Raw genomic sequence first — 19,554 nt, forward strand, 5'->3', positions numbered from 1 at the left:
AAATGTCAATGCTTGAATATTTCTTCATGCATCATTAAAACAAGATTGGCTTTTAACAAAAGAAGAATCCTTCACAGAATTGATTCTTGCTTCAGGCTGCCTGCAAGTAAGTGTATTACATAAAAATCTATACAGGATATTAAAACAACACCAGTCTGCAAGACAGTTACAATTAAAAGCTGACACCCCTCCCCGCACCCATGCATCTACTACAGTGGTATGCCAGCAAGTACATTTCAAGTCTTCATAACAAATGTATCTCAGTCAGGACATGGTTGATCAGGTGTTGCTGTATTAATAATACTTTTAATAATAAATTGAATAAACAAACATGCAAGAATACAGGCTATAAAGAAAGACACACTGTAGTAGCTGAATCATACTCAGCAGTGATCAATGAACAATAGACATCTTCCAAAACATCAGCAATTTCCCATATCAACTGAAGAGAAAAAGTACATCAATCATGTACAAAACATGCATCTTCATGGTTACGTTTTAAGTTTGATACAGATAGGTTCATAACAAAGAAATATTTTTCCAGGCATGAGGATGGATTGATTGCAGAAACACTAGCTCTTCTTCCAAAAATGAACTGAAGGTGAAAAGACAATTGATCAACTGAGTGCACAGGTAAGTTGTTTATTTTAGATTTACAGACAGAAGGGGTAATATTCAGATGCTGCAGTCAGCAGTTTTTAAGCTGCTTACAGCTGCAGGCTGAATGAGCCAGAACATTCAACGTCAGTCCATATCCAGAAAATGTCATTGAATATTCAGTTTATAGTGGTCACCTGGAAGCTAACCACATACTGGTCGATATTCAGACCAATGTGTGGTTAGCTTGGTTGATAAAGTTAGGATAACCTTTTTGCTGGACAGTGCCTGTTTAAGTGTTGATGACCAGATCAGAGAGGATTAATCAAGTGGGGGCTCTGGAATGAGCATATTTATAGATATAAATAATCACTGTTAATTTGTCTGGTAGAGAAAATTATATGGTTGAATATTTTAAGTTATTTTGAAAGCATTGTAATAAATTATGATTTAGTTGAGTCAGGTGTTGTACTTAACACGGGTTAACAACCAAATTTAATGTACTTTAAGTACAAAAGCTCTGTAGTAACTGTTGAAGGTATGTCTGGCATTCCCTCCTGCAGTTTCCGCACAGACAAGTTCTCTAATGTGCATTACTTTCAAGCATTATGAGCACAGATGCACCTAATGCCACCTTTTGAGGTAGTATTAGGTGAACCCACATTAACTGCATGTTTGACATGTAGTGCTTGCTACTTACTGCTCGTTGAATGCAGTGTACAGTTTATGCTTAATATCTGCCCATACCTTGCTCAGTCTCTGCCCCATCTGATGATGTTAAATGGTTAAGGCCATATTGTAAATATTTGGTGCTGAAAAAAATCAATGCAGATGGAAAATGCAACTATGAGTGTTCTATAAACTGTGCCAAAAGTTATGCGCAGTTTGCAGAATAAATGTAGCACTGTCCATGTGAATAAAATTTAGGTGCAGTCATTTACACCAATGAAAAGCTGGTGTAAATGCCCACGCCTAACTTTAGGCATGGAATGAATGGGTTATTCTATAACAGTGCGTATAAATTTTAGGAATCCCATAATCCACCCATATTTCATGGCCACGCCCCCTTTTGAGATCTGTGCAGTAGATGTTTTTGTAAACTACTTTATAGACTACACTTAGCAAGTAATACGTGTAAATTCTAATTAGTGCCAATTAGTGACAATAATTGCTTGTTAACATCCAATTACTGGTGCTGATTGGCTTGTTAACCGATTCAGTTACATGCACAAATCAGAATACATTTAATGTGAACAAGTGCAAGGTGACACATGTGGGAAAAAAAGAACCCGAATTATAGCTATGTCATGCAAGGTTCCACGGACCAAGAAAGGGATCTGGGTGTCGTCGTTGATAATACACTGAAACCTTCTGCTCAGTGTGCTGTTGCGGCTAGGAAAGTGAATAGAACATTGGGTATTATTAGGAAAGGTATGGAGAACAGGTGTGAGGGTGTTATAATGCCAGTGTATCGCTCCATGGTGCGACCGCACCTTGAGTATTGTGTTCAATTCTGGTCACTGCATCTCAAGAAAGATATAGTAGAATTGGAAATGGTGCTGCGAAGGGTGACGAAAATGATAGCGGGGATGGGACAACTTCCCTATGAAGAAAGTCTAAGGAGGCTAGGGCTTTTCAGCTTGGAGAAGAGACAGCTGAGGGGAGACATGATAGAGGTATATAAAATAATGAGTGGAGTGGAACAGGTGGATGTGAAGCATCTGTTCACACTTTCCAAAATACTAGGACTAGGAGGCATGCGATGAAACTACAGTGTAGTAAATTTAAAACAAATAGGAGAAAATGTTTCTTCACCCAATGCGTAATTAAACTCTGGAATTCGTTGCCAGAGAACATAATGAAGGTGATTATCTTGGCAGAGTTTAAAAAGGGGTTGGACGGTTTCCTAAAGGACAAGTCCATAGACCACTACTAAGTGGACTTAGGAAAAATCCACAATTTCAGGAATAACATGTATAAAATGTTTGTACGTTTGGGTAGCTTGCTAGGTGCCCTTGACCTGGATTGGCCGCTGTCGGGGACAGGATGCTGGGCTCGATGGACTTTTGGCCTTTTCCCAGTATGGCATTACTTATGTACTTAAGTCGCATTATATAGAATTTAGGGATTAGTGCCGTACTTTACCATACTGGCATTTTTAATGCATACTAGACATTACCACAAGTTAGCGCTAAGGCTTAGTACACACTCAAATCCATAAAATCTGTTTAGCACCTCTTGGTAAACATGCCCTTTAATTAACATAATAACTGGGGCAGTCAAGCAGTCTTCTTCTACCCGCCTTCCTTCATGCAAATTAACATAACACTATAAGCAAAGATATAAACTTTGGGAAACAAGGGTTGCAGTTTTAATAATGTTAAATGCATTGTTTTAAAGTCCTTCATATAATAATCTTTAAAGAAACCTCCCAGTTTGATACCTTGGAAGGCCATCTGCCATTTCCCTGTAAGGGTGACCACTTTCTGTACACTTGAAGCATCATCTGACAGAATGCACCTCAAATTATGCCCCTAAAACATCCCAGCCAGAGTTTCCATCAGGTGTTATGTGATGATTACCCTAATTGAAGCAGATGGTATATGTTCATCTAAACATTCTATCCACGTAGTGTCCCACAAGGCTCCTTTTTGGCACTGGTTCTTTTTAATAATTGCTTTTGCTCAACTGCAGTGGTCATCCAGTTGTGTGGAGGGAGCCCATATGTTTATGCTGATGACATACAGTTCTTGTTATCCTTCAAATATCTTGGATCAGACATTAAACCAGTAGCAGGCTGTCTGATATTAGGAGACCAGCTTCAGAAATTCTAAATTGATCTTAATTCTCAGAAATGCAAAATTGTATGGATAGATCATTCTTCTCCATTACTAACCCTAACACCTCTCTTTGGTCCTTGGTGGTGCTCATTTTCGAAGCAGATGGATATTTCAAAATGGCAAAAAAGAGGTCCATCTGCTGAAAACATCCACATCATGATTTTCAAAAGGCTGAATTTGGATGTTTTACACTGAAGTTTGTCCAAAAAACAAGGGGGCTTATTGGAGGCTTGTTTTGGGTAGGAGTAGGGAGGGCCCAAAATTAGATAATTTCTCAATGATAGTAGAATAAGAAGAAACATCTAGGGGGAAAAAGGACATTTTTTTAAATCTAGACCTGTTTCAATCATTTCCAGGATACAAAAAGGTGACTTGATTGAGCAGCTGACAACTGGAGGGATTAAGGCATGACCCCTCTTTAATCTCCCAGTGGTTACTGCCCCGCTGCCACCCCCTAAGAAGTGAAATAGATAATGAATACCAGGCTGTATGACAGCTTCAGCATTATGGCCATTCCTAATAGAAACATAGAAATATGATGGCAGATAAGGGCCAAATGGCCCATCCAGTCTGCCCATCCTCAGTAACCACTAACTCTGGTTACTGATGATGGGCAGCAAATAAGTGTAAGGAGTAACCAAATGGTCAGTGCAGTGGACTTGAACAACAGGACTCGGGTGTAACTCCCACTTAAACTATTTTATCTCTGTACAGATATGTGAGCCCTGCTGGAACATAGAAACACCTGTACATGAATTTATAATACACCTGCAAGTGAGATGGCTATTGTAGTGGTGTACACCAAAAACAAAGGACAAAATCACCCCTACTTATAAAAACTAAGCAGAAAAAAAGTAGGGATGGACAAACGACCTTCCAATGAACCACAATATGAGGCTACCAGAGGTAGATAAAAGTATATATTTATTTAAAGCACCAGCTATGAAAGGATCCAATATTCATTAAATTGTCAAAAGACTTGATATGGCACCGTGTTTCGGCATGTAATCACCTGCATCAGGAGTCATACAATTTTATTGATTCTTTCTCTATCAATTAAATATTAAGGAGTGCTCAGAAGCAAACAGCAAAAATCACAGCAACAGAAATGTCATGTGGACACATTAATCAAATTGTTGAACCTCAGATGCTGACGCAAGCCTACTAATATACACTTTAAGGTACCGTGTTGAATCTTTTGACACTTTAATGAATATTGTCTCATCTCATAGATGGTGTTTTAAATACTTCTGGTAGCCTCATATTGCGGTTCATTGGAAGGTCATTTGTCCATCCTTACTTTTTTTCCTATTGTATAGTGTACCTTTAGGTATGGTAGGATTTTATCTGTTCCTGGAGAGCTCTGAACAGCATATAATGGAATTAAGGTGGGATTTGTATCTGGGTCCCATTGTTTAAAACCACTGTGCTGACCACTAGCTGCCCCTCTATTCTGCAGGTACATTTTTGTGGCCATTTTTGTACAAATTATGCCGGATGGATGTTTTTGTGCCTGTTTTTTTTTACGTTCATACTTTGGATGTTTTATTTTGGAAAATGGTTGCTCATTTTGGAAATTTTCAGTGCAAGAATGTCCTTCTCATATATTTTCAAAAAGGAAATCCCGATGTTTTTTCCAGTTCAAAAATGGCTCTGAGATGGATGGGGTTTTTGGACGTTATAAGCAGGATATTCCAATTCTGATCTGGACGGTCTTTTGAAAATGACCCCTCCACATGAATAGGATATGGTGATCAGGTTTCCAGTTGGGTAACATGTTTTGACTATATTTTTACTTCTACTGCTACTGTATCATTTTCATAGTGCTTCTAGATGTATGCAATGCTGTACACAAACACAGAATAGACAGTCACTGCTCAATAGAGCCTATGGTTTATTCAAGACAGACACACAAGACAAATAAGAGAGTGATTTTCATTCAGTATGGGAATGATTAAAACAACTTGGATATTATAAAGGTGATTAAGAAGTTAAGATTTAAATAGTGGACTTTGAATAGTTCCAGAGAAGGGATGTGACATATTACTTTTAGGGTATTGTATTTTTCCCTACACTCCGGCATGGAATCTTCAACCATCTTAGCAGATGCTCTTAACTATTTTTTCTTCTTCATGGATCAGATATAAGCTGACTCATCACTCTTCCTTTACAGCATTAGCACCCTCCCTATGGAATTCCAAATGGGTTAATTTTGCATATACTATGGCAGAAATTAACCTCACTCTTATGGCAGGATATGTTGGAGATTACATTAGTTTCTCAGATTCATTGCTAATGTTCTCCTCAAGATTTGCATTGTTTGGCCGATAGGAGCAAGATGGCCGACGAGAGCAGACGTGTCTGAAAGTGCTCCGCACTTACCAGACCGTTTGGCGGTGTTGCAGATTCCGACCCCTGAGCGATTATGGGGAAACGGAAAGGAAAAACCAGTGTGCCGGCCTCCTTGGCCCCTGGGAATGTTCCTGCTACTCGGCAGACGGTTCTGGAGCAGTTCGGGCTTCAGCCACTGGCCACGCGGTTACCAGCTTTGAATTGTTCCGCTATTTCATCGGCGGGACACAGCGTAGAGGCGATCTCTTTGAGCCCGCCGGCGATCACAGCGCCTCCACAACCCGGAAATAGCATGCAGTTGGCGAGGGGTGTTGAGGGAACGCCCGAAGTGGAAAGAATCCCCCAACCCCAAGGAGGCCACGCCATAGCGTTTTCCCCAGTGGTGAGTGAAACGGAACAACAGAGGGGTATGGGTACATCTACCCCCACTCCAATGGGCTCTATTCCGGTGATGTTGGATTTGAGAAGACCAACTGTGGTAACTTTAGAGAATCTATGGGATGTAATTCAGGGAATGAATTCTCTACTTTCAAAGGTAACCAATTCCTTTACTGAAGATTTGTCTAAATTGAAACAGTCTCAAAAACAACTGACTGAGAAAACTCAAAGTCAAGAAGTTCAAATGGAGTCTTTAAGGATTGAACTTTCTAATCTTCAGAATTTTGCTAGGGCTGTCATTAAGGATAGAGAAATTCTGGCAAGAAGGCTAGAATTCCTCGATAATCAGGGGAGAAAGAATAATTTACGATTTATTAACTTTCCTAAATCACCATTGATCCCAGCTTTGGATATGCTTCGTAAATATTTCAAAGAAATTTTAGGAGTTCCAATAGAGGGGTTTCCTCCTATTGTACGAACCCTGTATATAACTGGGAGAAACTTAAATCCTCTGAGTCCTCAACAACAACCTGAGATGAATCTAACAGAATTTCTGGAAAATTCTATGGATTTAGTGTCGGAAAGGACTACCCTTATAGTTTCCTTTGCACTTGAGATGGATAAGATGAATATTTTCAAACTGTACTTTAAGCATTTGAATGATAATTTTCTTGGGGGCACCGTTAGAATTTATCCTGATTTGAACAAGGACACTCAGGCCCGTCGGCGAGAATTCTTGAGCTTAAAGCCAAGAGTTCTTGCAATAGGGGGAGTCTTTAAGTTAATTTTTCCTTGTCGTTGTATTTTGTCCTTGAATACTGTGAATTATATGTTTACGGAACCCAAAAAAATGAAAGATTTCTTAATTGCCAAAGAAAGTAGTCAAGAACTTTCCCAGAACTCCTAATAGAGTGAAAATACGCTGATGTATTCCGGCTGCTGATATCCGCATGTCCCTGCTTAATATTTGTTCTTTTTTTCCTTTGTGTAGTATATTATACCTTGTTTCTTGCTCATAAATAGTGGTCTAAATAATGGGATATTTTTCCTATGTTAGAATTGTGATTTAATTTTGTTTCCATATCTTACATTTATGTATTAGATGTATTTAAATTTTAAATGCAAATAAAAAAAAAAAAAAAAAAAAAGATTTGCATTGTTTCAAAGAGATCCTTCTTCTGGGGTTCAAACAATGTACCTGAAAATTCTTTTTAATCAGGCACAGTAGCACCCAATACTATTGATACAATTTCTGAAACTTTTCACCACATTTTCTTGGTCTTTGATTACATTTAGTTGATACTTGAAAATCTTTCTTTTTTTTTTTTTTTTTTAATTCCTCCACAAGTAGTACAAAATATTCATTTGGCACTGTCATTTCTATCAATAGTGCTGTTCTTGTGTTTTTCTTCTTAACCATAATGTCCTGTTTTTGTGCATAACCCGGGTCTGACCCACACTAGCTCAGTTGCACAGGGTCCAGATAACTTCTTCAACCCCTGCTGTCTGATCCGGGACACATTATCAAAAACTCAGTTCTTCTTTCCTCCACTTGCACACAGACAATACTTTCACCAGTCGCGCTTGGGAGCGGTTCAACAATCCAGAATAGAGATCCAGGGCTTTGGGAAATTAAGTGGGGCTTCTCAGTGAGGCCTTACCAATCCAGGGAGCAAGTATCCTCACTTCCACTTCATAAAACTACACAGCACTCCAAGGATTTTAGTTGATGCAAAATCAGCTTTACTGAACTGTTCTGCAACAGTTAGCACAACCATGTATAACGTTATCCGTACAATAGAAATCCTCCTGTCCATTCAAGACTGTATTTTACAACCTCAACTTCTTTCCAAACTTGACTTTCTTTGTAAGTTTTGATATTTGTGTCACAGCTGTGGCCATGCCTTTATGTTCAGACCTTCTGATTCTCTGTATCTGGCTCTGTGACCCCTCCAGACTCTTTGCCTGCTGTTGATGTTCCTGCTAGCCAAGTCTCGCTTTGGTGTCTCTGAAGCCAAGCCTTACTTTGGTGTCTCTGAAGCCAAGCCTCGCTTTGGTCTCTCGGTTTCCAAGCTTCATTGCCCAGTGTGACATCATGAGCCATCTCCTTTATAAGGACCCAGGAAACTTTCCTGGGTTGCCTTTGCAACAGGTTTATTTCCCTTTTCTGGTTATAGTTGTAACTGTGTTTGCTTCTGAGGGAACTGGTCGTCTTGTTAGCAGTGCCTCAGGGCACAGCCTTGAGTTCTGTTCCTGCTCTTTGTTTATGCCAAGCTCTGTTCCTGCTCTTTGTTTAAGCCAAGCTCTAGTCCTGCTTTCTGTATGCCCTGTTTTGTTTCCTGTGTGTGTGGTTCTGGTTTGTACCTGAATGGACTACTTTTCAGTTAGTTTTGTTTTCAAACTTTGCCTGTACTGTTTGTGGGTGTGTGTAGTTCTTGTCAGTTTGTTCTGAGAGTCTGTAATGCCTGCCTCGTCCCTGATTACTTCCATTCTGTGCAGCTACGTCTGCTGCCTCTCTGTTCCCTTCCTAGCTGTGGGTTCTGGTAAGCACATTGTTTCTTTGTTTGTTAATCTTTTCTTTAGCCTGCTTTAACTCTTTGTCTGCTGTGTTTGCTTCCCGGCTCTTGTGAGCTCTGCTCCTGGTCTGACTTGTGTATGTAAAAGCAGCCTTTCCCTTGGCCTTTTTCCCCTTTGTCTCTAGTGTCTGTTACTTGACTCTGTGGTCTGCCTTGAGTTGCTTTTGTGTGTGTTCCCTTTACCTTAGAATGGCCGTGTGGCCCTGTCTTGAATTACTTCTCTGTATGCCTTCTGTATGAGTCCTCTCTGTGAGGTTTCTGTTTGAGTGAGTTGCTCTTCTGTTTAGCTATGACTACAAGCACAGCCTTGAATGGCCTTTCTCTGTGGTACAAGTGGGTTGTTCTTCTGTTTAGCTGTGGCTACTAGCACAGCCCTGAGTGTTATCTCTGTGAGGTTTCTGCTTGAGTTTGGAGTTGCTCATCTGTTTAGCTGTGACTACTAGCGCAGCCCTGAGTGGCCTTTCTGTGTGGCACGAGTGGGTTGTTCTTCCGTATAGCTGTGGCTACTAACATAGTAACATAGTAGATGACAGCAGAGAAAGACCTGTACGGTCCATCCAGTCTGCCCAACAAGATAAACTCTTGCTACTTTATGTGTATACCTGACTTTGATATGTATCTGTCATTTTCAAGGCACAGACCTTAGAAATCTGCCCAGCAATAGACCCAGCTCCCAAACACTAGCCCCGCCTCCCCCCACCGGCTCTGCCACCCAATCTCCGCTAAGCTTCTGAGGATCCATTCCTTCTGAACAGGATTCCTTTATATTTATCCCACACATGTTTGAATTCTGTTACCGTTTTCATCTCCACCACCTACCGTGGGAGGGCATTCCAAAGCATCCACCACTCTCTCCGTGAGAAAATACTTCCTGACATTTTTCTTGAGTCTGCCCCCCTTCAATCTCATTTCAAGTCCTCTAGAGAAGGAAAGCGGCCGGCTCTGGGCCTGGTCCACACATATGCACTGGATCCGGCGGATCCGGGGCATGCACAATCAGGTTTGGGAGCTCCGGTAGGCCACAAAATGAAGCCTGGGCCTCAATTTTTGAGATGCCTAGCCAGAGTTCCAGCTGGGGCTTTCGCGTCTTTTCTGCACTAAAAACTGAAGGAGCGTCAGGGGGCTACCGGGACCCTAAAAAAGTTAATGGTCCCCAGGATGGATGTCAGTGGGTCAAGGTAAGAGGTTATAGGTCCTTATTTTAATTTAATTTAGTTTAATTTTTTAGTTTTTTGTGATGTTATTTGTCGGGCCTTCCCTAAATATTTTAAGTTTTATTTTTATAGTTCAGGGGTCTGGGGGCTCTCTTTAGGTGGAATGAGTCCTTAAAAAATGTTAATGTTAATTTTTAATATTTTTTTTTGTATTTTGGTTACAGAGCATCCTGCACTGCTTATTTTGTAATTCTGACGACAGCGTTTGTGAACATATGTGTTACTTAATATATGTGGAAATTTTGGTTAAATTCTGTTGAACGTTAGTGGTGTTTTTAGGTGAAAATTGAGCAGGGACTGTCTTTTCTTCATGTTCAATTGTGAAGCACTGCGTACAACTGGTAGCGCTATAGAAATGTTTTATAGTAGTAGTAGTAGTAAAATGGTGCCTATAAAGGGTTTTTAAAAAAAATAAAACATGGTCTGGATTCAGGATAATGTGACCTGGATGTTGGCACAGTTTTTATTTAAGTATTGGGTAATTTACATTGTATTTTGTGTTGAAATCCATTTCCCCCTTTGAAATTAATGGGAAAATGGATTTCAAGATGGAGCCTGACCATAAATTCCAAACTGTAAAAGTTAGCTAACATTCTGAAAACTAGTGCCTGATTGGTGGTGACAGGTCAGATGACCAACCTGAAGTTTTGTTGCCAGGGGAAACGAAGCTGGTTACAGTGGGCAGAGGAGCTGAAGACACAAAAGAGGGCAGATGTGTGTGGCAGGTACTCTGCTTGTGTGTAAAAACTGAGATGTGAATAAGTGAGATAGCCTGAACAAAGTATTGTTTGACTAAATCAGAGAAGCTAGTGACACAGAGAGAGAAGTCATGCAAGGCAGGGCTCTGTGAGTGTGTGCATGTATGTTGGTGTGCCAAGTGGTTATTCAGAAGGCTGTAATTCAATATAAAAACACCATCTTAAATGCAGGTGTGAATTTAAGCTGAGCTTTGATTAAAAATTCCTTTGATAAAGGCTCTGAAAGAGTGAGAACTGTGAGGACAGAAAGGTCTGTCTGAGTTATAAATAAGCGGGCCTGCCTGAGTTTTTAAATAAGCCACAAGCTGTATAAAAGCCTGTTGGTGGCTAGTGACTGTGGCTAGTAACAGTGACTGTTCAAGAAAGCTGGTGTGCTTTTCACTGACCTGCCACAGAGCAGGGTTGTTAACTTCAGAATATCTGACTGCAGGTGAAAGTCCATTCTAATTTGAGCTTAGATAAAGCTGATATTCTTCACTGGACCACTGCTTAAAAAGTTATTGGTATCAATAGTGTGTAGTGAGAGCCTGACAGCAGCGAGGGTCTGCTAAAGCCTGAACTTGAGAAAGATTGATGTCTCTTGCTAGACTGTTTATGTCAGTGGTACAGTATATAGTGAATGACTGCTTATAAGATGTGTCAAAGTTATAGAGAAAAGTGTTCCTCAATAGCTAGGGAAAAGTAATGATAAGTCTCACTATAGGGAAATTCAATTATTTATTAATTTGATTTAGCTATTTTGGCCACAGTATTAAAATTAAAATTCTCTATAGAGTTCTCATTGGATAAAGAAATAGGGTTTTATTTCCTTTGAGTTAATTAAAGTACAGGTTACGGGAGCTGTTAAAGAGACATCGCTGGAACAACAAGTGCACCATCGTTCAAGGAAGACCAAAGTTCCCCTCATTCAAGAAAGGTCAACATAAGCAGCTAAGTGTACAAGCATCACATCATACAGCGGTAAAAGAGACTCTACATTCACAAATAGATACTTACCTGGAAGTTGGGTGTTGGGTGTTTAAGTTCATTCCTATTAGAAGAAATGTTTGATTCTGAAAAACAAAACGTTGGCACAAAGAATTAATTTCTTAATTAAAGTTTTCATAGTTAAAGTATAGTTTGAGCAAAAGAGAAATTAACAAATATAAATACTTATCTGATTATTTTTGCTGGGTGAAGTTGTCAGATAGATGAAACTTGTTAATTGAAAGTATACACAATGTCTGGAAATGTAAGAAAGTAGAATTGCTGCAAGTTGCATATACTTGTAGTGCAATATAAAAACTGACTATACTTTATAATTTACATTTTAAATGAAATTTAACATCAGTATATTACATTCTTAATACAGCTGGGTTTTTTTTAGCAAAAATTAATTTTAACATATTTATTGAAAATATTTATTGTACTTTTTAAAAGATCTTGTGCAATAAATTACTTTAATTTAACATTTAAGTGTGCAATATTAACATCATTCTTTGAAACATCAGAGGAAATTCCTTGACCATCTTAAATTGTACATTATATAACGTTCATAATACAGAATTTCCTCAATTTTCCTGTAAATTTCCTAAGTGGTGAGTGTTTAGCGTGGGAACCCTTACACCGTGATTAGATCATTTTACCACTCTCTTTTAAACCTCACCCACAGTTCTAAGCATAGCCCTGAGCTACCTCTCTATGTGATCCTTGTTTGAGTTAGTTAAGCCTGTTCCAGAATCCTGTTCCAGCCAAGCCAAGTCTGTTCCAGAATCCTGTTAGTCAAGCCATGTCTGTTCCAGTCAAGTCAAGCCTGTTCCAGAATCCTGTTCCAGCCAAGCCAAGTCCATTCCAGAATTTCTGTTCCTGCTTTGTTTGCCTATCTAGTTGTGCTTGCCTTGTCTTGTCTTATTCTAGTCCTGTCTGTTCTGTTTCCTGCCTGTGCCAGCCCAGGTGGCTTGTCTGCCAAAGCTCCGGCTTTGGTCCAAGGGCTCACCATCCTGGGTTCCATTTCAGATTGCTAAGGCCCCTGTGGCCATGACAGTTTGCACATTTACAACACCGCCAGTCCTTTACCCATCCCTTTGGGCCAGTAATAATCCAAGGCTGCTCCTGAAATTACTGATTACGATCCAGCTCCTTCAAAAACAGACCCTCTTGGCTGTCCTCCTTCCAGCAATGCTCTTCTTGAGCTGGACCCTGGCCTTGAACACGCTTCCTCTGCTCTGGTTCCTGCTCCTGGGCTGGGTTCCCCTTACCTACCCAGAGCTCCACACACCTACACAGTTGCCACGTCTAGGGGCATCAGCTACTTCTTACTTCAGCTTGAGTTTATTCTGCCACTCTAGGACCCCCTCTCCTCCAACAATCCTGGCAGGGGTATAGGCATATAGGCAACCAAAGACTCTGTGTTCCCCATTGTAATCCTTTTGATTATGTCTAACTGCTCCCCAAATATTAATCATTTTCCAGAACCTCTTTTCCTCTGCAACTTATTTCTACAACACTCCCCTTGGGCTGGGCCTCCCTCCAACCCAGGGGCATCCCACTGTTCCTCCCCCCCAGTGACCCCAGGGAGAAACTAACACCACTCAGTAATCCCCATATAATGGTGGATTACACTTGCATCATTCATCTTATGAATGGGAATAGGAATATCCTAGGTAATCACAACCCCATCATTCTCCATAAGACTGTTTTAGGTTATGATTTTTCTTGGTACAGCAATATTATAGCATTTAACTCCAGATTCTGTAAATGGTGCCCAAATTTGCATGCAACCCTGAGATCCATGTACAAATAAGAGTTAACTGGCACTAATTTAGATCTGCATGCAGAACTGGCTGCATGCCATTCTATAATGATCTGTACCCAAATCTTCTCATGCACAACCCAAAAGGGGGCATGGCCATGAGAGGAACATGGGTAAGTCAGGGGTATTTCAAAGAATTACACGCACTGTCATAGAATTTGGGGGATGAGTGCCCAAATTATGTACCAGGATTTACACCAGGTTTCAGCTGTCCTCACTCCCAAAGTTGGATATAAGAATCCCCACTAGACACTATTTTATAAAGGTTGCTCAGTGTTCTTTATAAAATAGTGCTGAACGCTAATTTTTCCCATTGCCTATTTGTGGTGCCATTTACTGAACCTGGCCCTAAGTGTCAAATGATGGAAGTCATCCAACAGCAAAGACATGCCAGCATCTCAGACACCAAGATAGCAGAAGAAGTAACATTTAACCTACCGGATTGGTTTTTTTTTTAATACTTCTCAAGTACTTCTTCTGCTGATCAATGAGGAAGAGCAAGGTCAAGAACCATACTGTTTCCTCCAGACCAATTCAGGCATCTGTGTTGGTACAAAAGACCCTGAAGGACTTTGGCATCCTTCTGATTTAGTTGGGCCCATGGATATTCCAGCGGACCACATCTCATAGGGGCTTCTCTTATTTAGGAAGTAAAAACAGTACCACTATAACCCAGAAGTGTTCCTTACTTGGAGGAGGTGCAAGGCTGTTTAAGTGCAGTTTTCTGGAAACTGACCAGGCACCTGAGGTGATAATAGAGGTGAGTTTGTTCAGAGCCCATCAAAAATGTCAGGATGGTGGTGAGATATCCTCAATGAAAAACACCATCTCTTCCAGGTGGCTGTGTGTTATGGAAAGACCTGCTCTAGTTATTTTAGAGCTCCCCTAGGAAACAATTCAAGGTTTGGACTCCTCTCTAACTTCTTTTGCTGGTACTTTTAAGCATGATTTATTGAATGTTTCTGGAAAAGTGGAGGATCAGAGTGCTGGAATAGCAAACTAAATCTCCTGAGCCTGACCAAAACACAAATCTGAGTTTAAATTTCAGGCATAAGAATGAATTGTTTATGGGTTCTGTAATACATATATTTTCTGATCTGTCTAGAGGAACAGAAAAAAGAGAATGTGAGTTCATGGTGCTCGGGCTGAGAGTCACAGCTTTGGGTGCCACCTTTTAATTTGAAATTTCCTTGTAATTGTATTGCTATATTTGAGAGGAAGAATGTTTTGTTTCTGATGCTAAAAAGCTTGTGGAATTTTTGATTCCCAGAAAGGAGCTGCAAATCTCGATGGTAGTTAAACCGTAGGAGCTTGATTTAGATCATTTATTTATTTATTTGTTGCATTTGTATCCCTCATTTTCTCACCTATTTGCAGGCTCAATGTGGCTTACATTAATCCGTGATGGTGATTGCCATTTCCGGAATGAGGAATACAAAGTGGTATTGCATTAAAGTTCATAAGTGACAGAGTAGATTAAGCAGTCATGTATACAGAATTCATTTTCAAAATAAGGAATAAAGTGGTATTGCATTAAAGTTCATTAGTGACAAAGTGAATGAAGCAGTCGAGTGTAGAGAGTTTGGTTTTGTCCAGTTCTGGTATAGGTTTTGTTGTCTGGTATTTAGGATGGCTCGTTGTGGTATGCCTTATTGAACAGGTTGGTTTTTAGTGATTTTCGGAAGTTTGTTAGGTCGTGCATTGATTTTATGGTGTTTGGTAGTGCATTCCATAGTTGCGTGCTTATGTAGGAGAAGCTGGATGCATATGTTAATTTATATTTTAGTCCTTTGCAGCTGGGGTAGTGGAGATTCAGGAATGTGCGTGCTGACCTTTTTGTGTTCCTGGGTGGTAGGTCTATGAGGTCTGACATGTAGACCGGGGCCTCGCCGTGAATTATTTTATGAACCAGAGTGCAGATTTTGAATGCAATACGTTCTTTAAGTGGGAGCCAGTGTAGCTTTTCTCTTAAGGGTTTGGCGCTTTCGTGTTTCGTTTTTTCCAAATATGAGTCTGGCTGCTGTGTTTTGGGCAGTTTGGAGTTTCTTAATGATTTGTTCTTTGCATCCGGCATAGATTGCATTGCAGTAATCTAGGTGGCTTAGCACCAATGATTGTACCAGGCTGCAAAATATTTCTCTTGGGAAGAAAGATTTTATTCTTTTAAGTTTTCACATTGAATGGAACATTTTCTTTGTTATATTTTTTGCATGGCTTTCTAGTGTGAGATTTTGGTCAATTGTAACTCCGAGAATTTTCAGGCTATCTGAAACAGGAAGGGTGTAGTCTGGGCTGTTTATAGTGGTGAGTTTGTTCATGTTTTATTGTGATGAGAGGATGAAACATTGTGTTTTTTCTATGTTGAGTTTTAATTGAAATGAATCCGCCCATGAATTCATGATTTGGAGGCTGTGTTTGATTTCATTTGTGATTTCTGTTAGATCATTTTTGAACGGTATGTAGATCGTGACATTGTCTGCGTAGATGTAAGGATTAAGGCCTTGGTTGGATAGCGATTTGGCTAGAGGTGTCATCATTAGGTTGAAAAGGGTCGGTGAAAGTGGTGATCCTTGGGGTACTCCGCATTCTGGTTTCCATGGTGATGATGTATTCGAATTTGATATCACTTGGTATGTTCTTGCAGTTAGGAAACCTTTGATCCAACTAAGTACACTTCCTCCAATCCCGAAGTATTCTAGGATGTTTAATAGTATTTTATGGTTTACCATGTCGAACGCGCTGGACATGTCGAATTGTAGGAGAAGTACACTATTGCCAGCTGCAATTGCTTGTTTGAATTTGGTTAGGAGAGTGATTAGTACTGTTTCGGTGCTGTGGTTTGATAGAAATCCTGATTGTGATTCATGTAATATTGAGAATTTGTTTAAGTAGTCAGTAAGCTGCTTGGTTACCATACTTTCCATTAGTTTGACTGCCAGAGGGATAGATGCTACCGGGCGGTAGTTGGTTCTGTCATTTGCTTTTTTCTTTGAATCTTTAGGTATTGGGGTGAGTAGTCTGTTGAAGTACCTCCTATATGCTCACTTAGGTGTCTTGTAATTTTTTTTTATTTTTCTTTGTATTTCTTTTTGGCTCCTTTTATTTGTGGTCAAACTTCTTTGTTAGTTTTGAGATATTGAAGGACTATATTATGTATTACTAGTAAAAAAGGCCCGTTTCTGAAGGCAAGGAAACGGGCCCTAGGCAGGCAATCCCCCCCCCCCCCCCCCCCCCCCTAGGCTGGAGGTGGTCTGCTAGGCAGACACTCACTGACGTCATGACAGCTGATTCCAAGGCAAGCGTGTTTCCCTACTCCTCCCCCTGCCTCGGAATCATCTGTCACTCCCGCGATACGGCCCCCTCGACCCCCCCTCAGTGAACCTGCCACCCCCCCCTGGACCGCCGAAAACCACCCCCCACTGCTGTTGTGTACTACCTGTGCTGACGGGGGACCCAAACCCCCGACTGCCGAAGTGTTGTTGTGCCCTTCGCGTTCCTTCCTCATCTTCTCTGGAAGTTCCTCTACGTGCGTCAGATGCATGCAGAGGAACTTCCAGAGAAGATGAGGAAGTAACGCGAAGGGCACAACAACACTTCGGCTGTCGGGGGTTTGGGTCCCCCGTCAGCACAGGTAGTACACAATGGCGGTGGGGGGCGGTTTTCGGCGGTTCAGGGGGGGGGTGGCAGGTTCACTGAGGGGGGGTCGAGGGGGCCGTAGCGCGGGAGTGACAGATGATTCCGAGGCAGGGGGAGGAGTAGGGAAACACGCTGTGCGTGTTTCCCTACTCCTCTCCTTGCCTTGGAATCAGCTGTCATGACGTCAGTGAGTGTCTGCCTAGCAGACCACCTCCAGCCTAGGGAGCTACGGTCCCAGGCACAGAACGTTGGAGGTGAGAATTATTATATAGGATGTGTTTGCTATTTTTAAAACCCATTTCTTAGATGTTTTTCTGTGCTGCTCATCTGAAGTAGGCCAAATCACAAGGGGGTGTTGGGGGCATGTTAAGAGCAAGATTTGGGCGTTCCTAACACTTTGGCATTTTTCTGCCATAATGGAACAAAACAAAAACATCCAGGGCTAAAAACTGAACATTTTGGACTAGACCTGTTCTAATAACAACTAATTCATTGGTGTATCCAAACATTCCCTGCCACTGGGCTACCATGAAAGGGATATATGTGGTAGACCAGCTTATCAAATATTGTCAACATGGATTAAACAACATCCGGGAGTGGACCATTTAACTTTAATATGCTAAGTGCCCAATTGATTATATTGTTTATTATATAGAGTATCTTAAAGACATTACCATAGTATACAGATACCTTATTGACTTATGAAAGTAAGAAGGGAGTTATATTCTCTCAAAACAATTTTCTAGCACGTGTATGAGGTTGGAGGGAGAAATAGATAGGATTGATCCAGACAATTTTAAATATTGCATTAGATTAGTAATCACTCTGTGAAAAAAAACACGGGTGTGTATTTAGCTCACAAGAATAAAAATTGTGGAGGAGTTCTATAATCGAGAAGCTTGTCCACTCTTAGAGACTTAGAGATATAAATCACTTCGGTGTAGTCTCATTTGGGTGAGTTTATACTCTGACAACTCTCTACTATTAATCAAAAAATGTTTTGGCATAGAACATTTGAGTGTCTGGTTAATCTTTTATCTGCTTCTTCCCTCCTGACTATACTCTGATTAGTGGATAGTTAGTATTTTGATTCTTACCAGGGATTCTTTTGGAATTGATATTTTTGATAAGCTAATAACAACTAAGCCATTAAAAAAAACCTGCCATACATGACCACTGAAGGAATAAAGGAATGACTCCCCTCCCCCTTACTCCCTCAGTGGTCACTGAACCCTTCCCTCTCCCCCAAAGATGTGAATAAAACAGTACATAACAGCATCTTTGACAGCTTCAGATGTTATGGCTGGTCCTATTAGAACAGCAAGCAGGTCCCTGGAGTTGCCTAGTGGTCAGTGCAATGCACTGTGGAGAAGGGAACTCAGGCCCATAATCCACTGTAACTGGTACACTTGTGGTGGAAAGTGTCAGCCCTCAAAAACCCACCAAAAACCTACTATACCTACATGTTGGTGACACCTGCAGCTATAAAGGCTATTGCAGTGGTGTACAGTTGGGTATAGTAAGTTTTTTTGTGGGTTTTGGAGGGCAAACCATACAATATACAGTGGGGGAAATAAGTATTTGATCCCTTGCTGATTTTGTAAGTTTGCCCACTGACAAAGACATGAGCAGCCCATAATTGAAGGGTAGGTTATTGGTAACAGTGAGAGATAGCACATCACAAATTAAATCCGGAAAATCACATTGTGGAAAGTATATGAATTTATTTGCATTCTGCAGAGGGAAATAAGTATTTGATCCCCCACCAACCAGTAAGAGATCTGGCCCCTACAGACCAGGTAGATGCTCCAAATCAACTCGTTACCTGCATGACAGACAGCTGTCGGCAATGGTCACCTGTATGAAAGACACCTGTCCACAGACTCAGTGAATCAGTCAGACTCTAACCTCTACAAAATGGCCAAGAGCAAGGAGCTGTCTAAGGATGTCAGGGACAAGATCATACACCTGCACAAGGCTGGAATGGGCTACAAAACCATCAGTAAGACGCTGGGCGAGAAGGAGACAACTGTTGGTGCCATAGTAAGAAAATGGAAGAAGTACAAAATGACTGTCAATCGACAAAGATCTGGGGCTCCACGCAAAATCTCACCTCGTGGGGTATCCTTGATCATGAGGAAGGTTAGAAATCAGCCTACAACTACAAGGGGGGAACTTGTCAATGATCTCAAGGCAGCTGGGACCACTGTCACCACGAAAACCATTGGTAACACATTACGACATAACGGATTGCAATCCTGCAGTGCCCGCAAGGTCCCCCTGTTCCGAAAGGCACATGTGACGGCCCGTCTGAAGTTTGCCAGTGAACACCTGGATGATGCCGAGAGTGATTGGGAGAAGGTGCTGTGGTCAGATGAGACAAAAATTGAGCTCTTTGGCATGAACTCAACT

The sequence above is a fragment of the Microcaecilia unicolor genome, chromosome 1 (genome assembly GCF_901765095.1).
Source record: "Microcaecilia unicolor chromosome 1, aMicUni1.1, whole genome shotgun sequence".
NCBI classification, from domain to species: domain Eukaryota; kingdom Metazoa; phylum Chordata; class Amphibia; order Gymnophiona; family Siphonopidae; genus Microcaecilia; species Microcaecilia unicolor.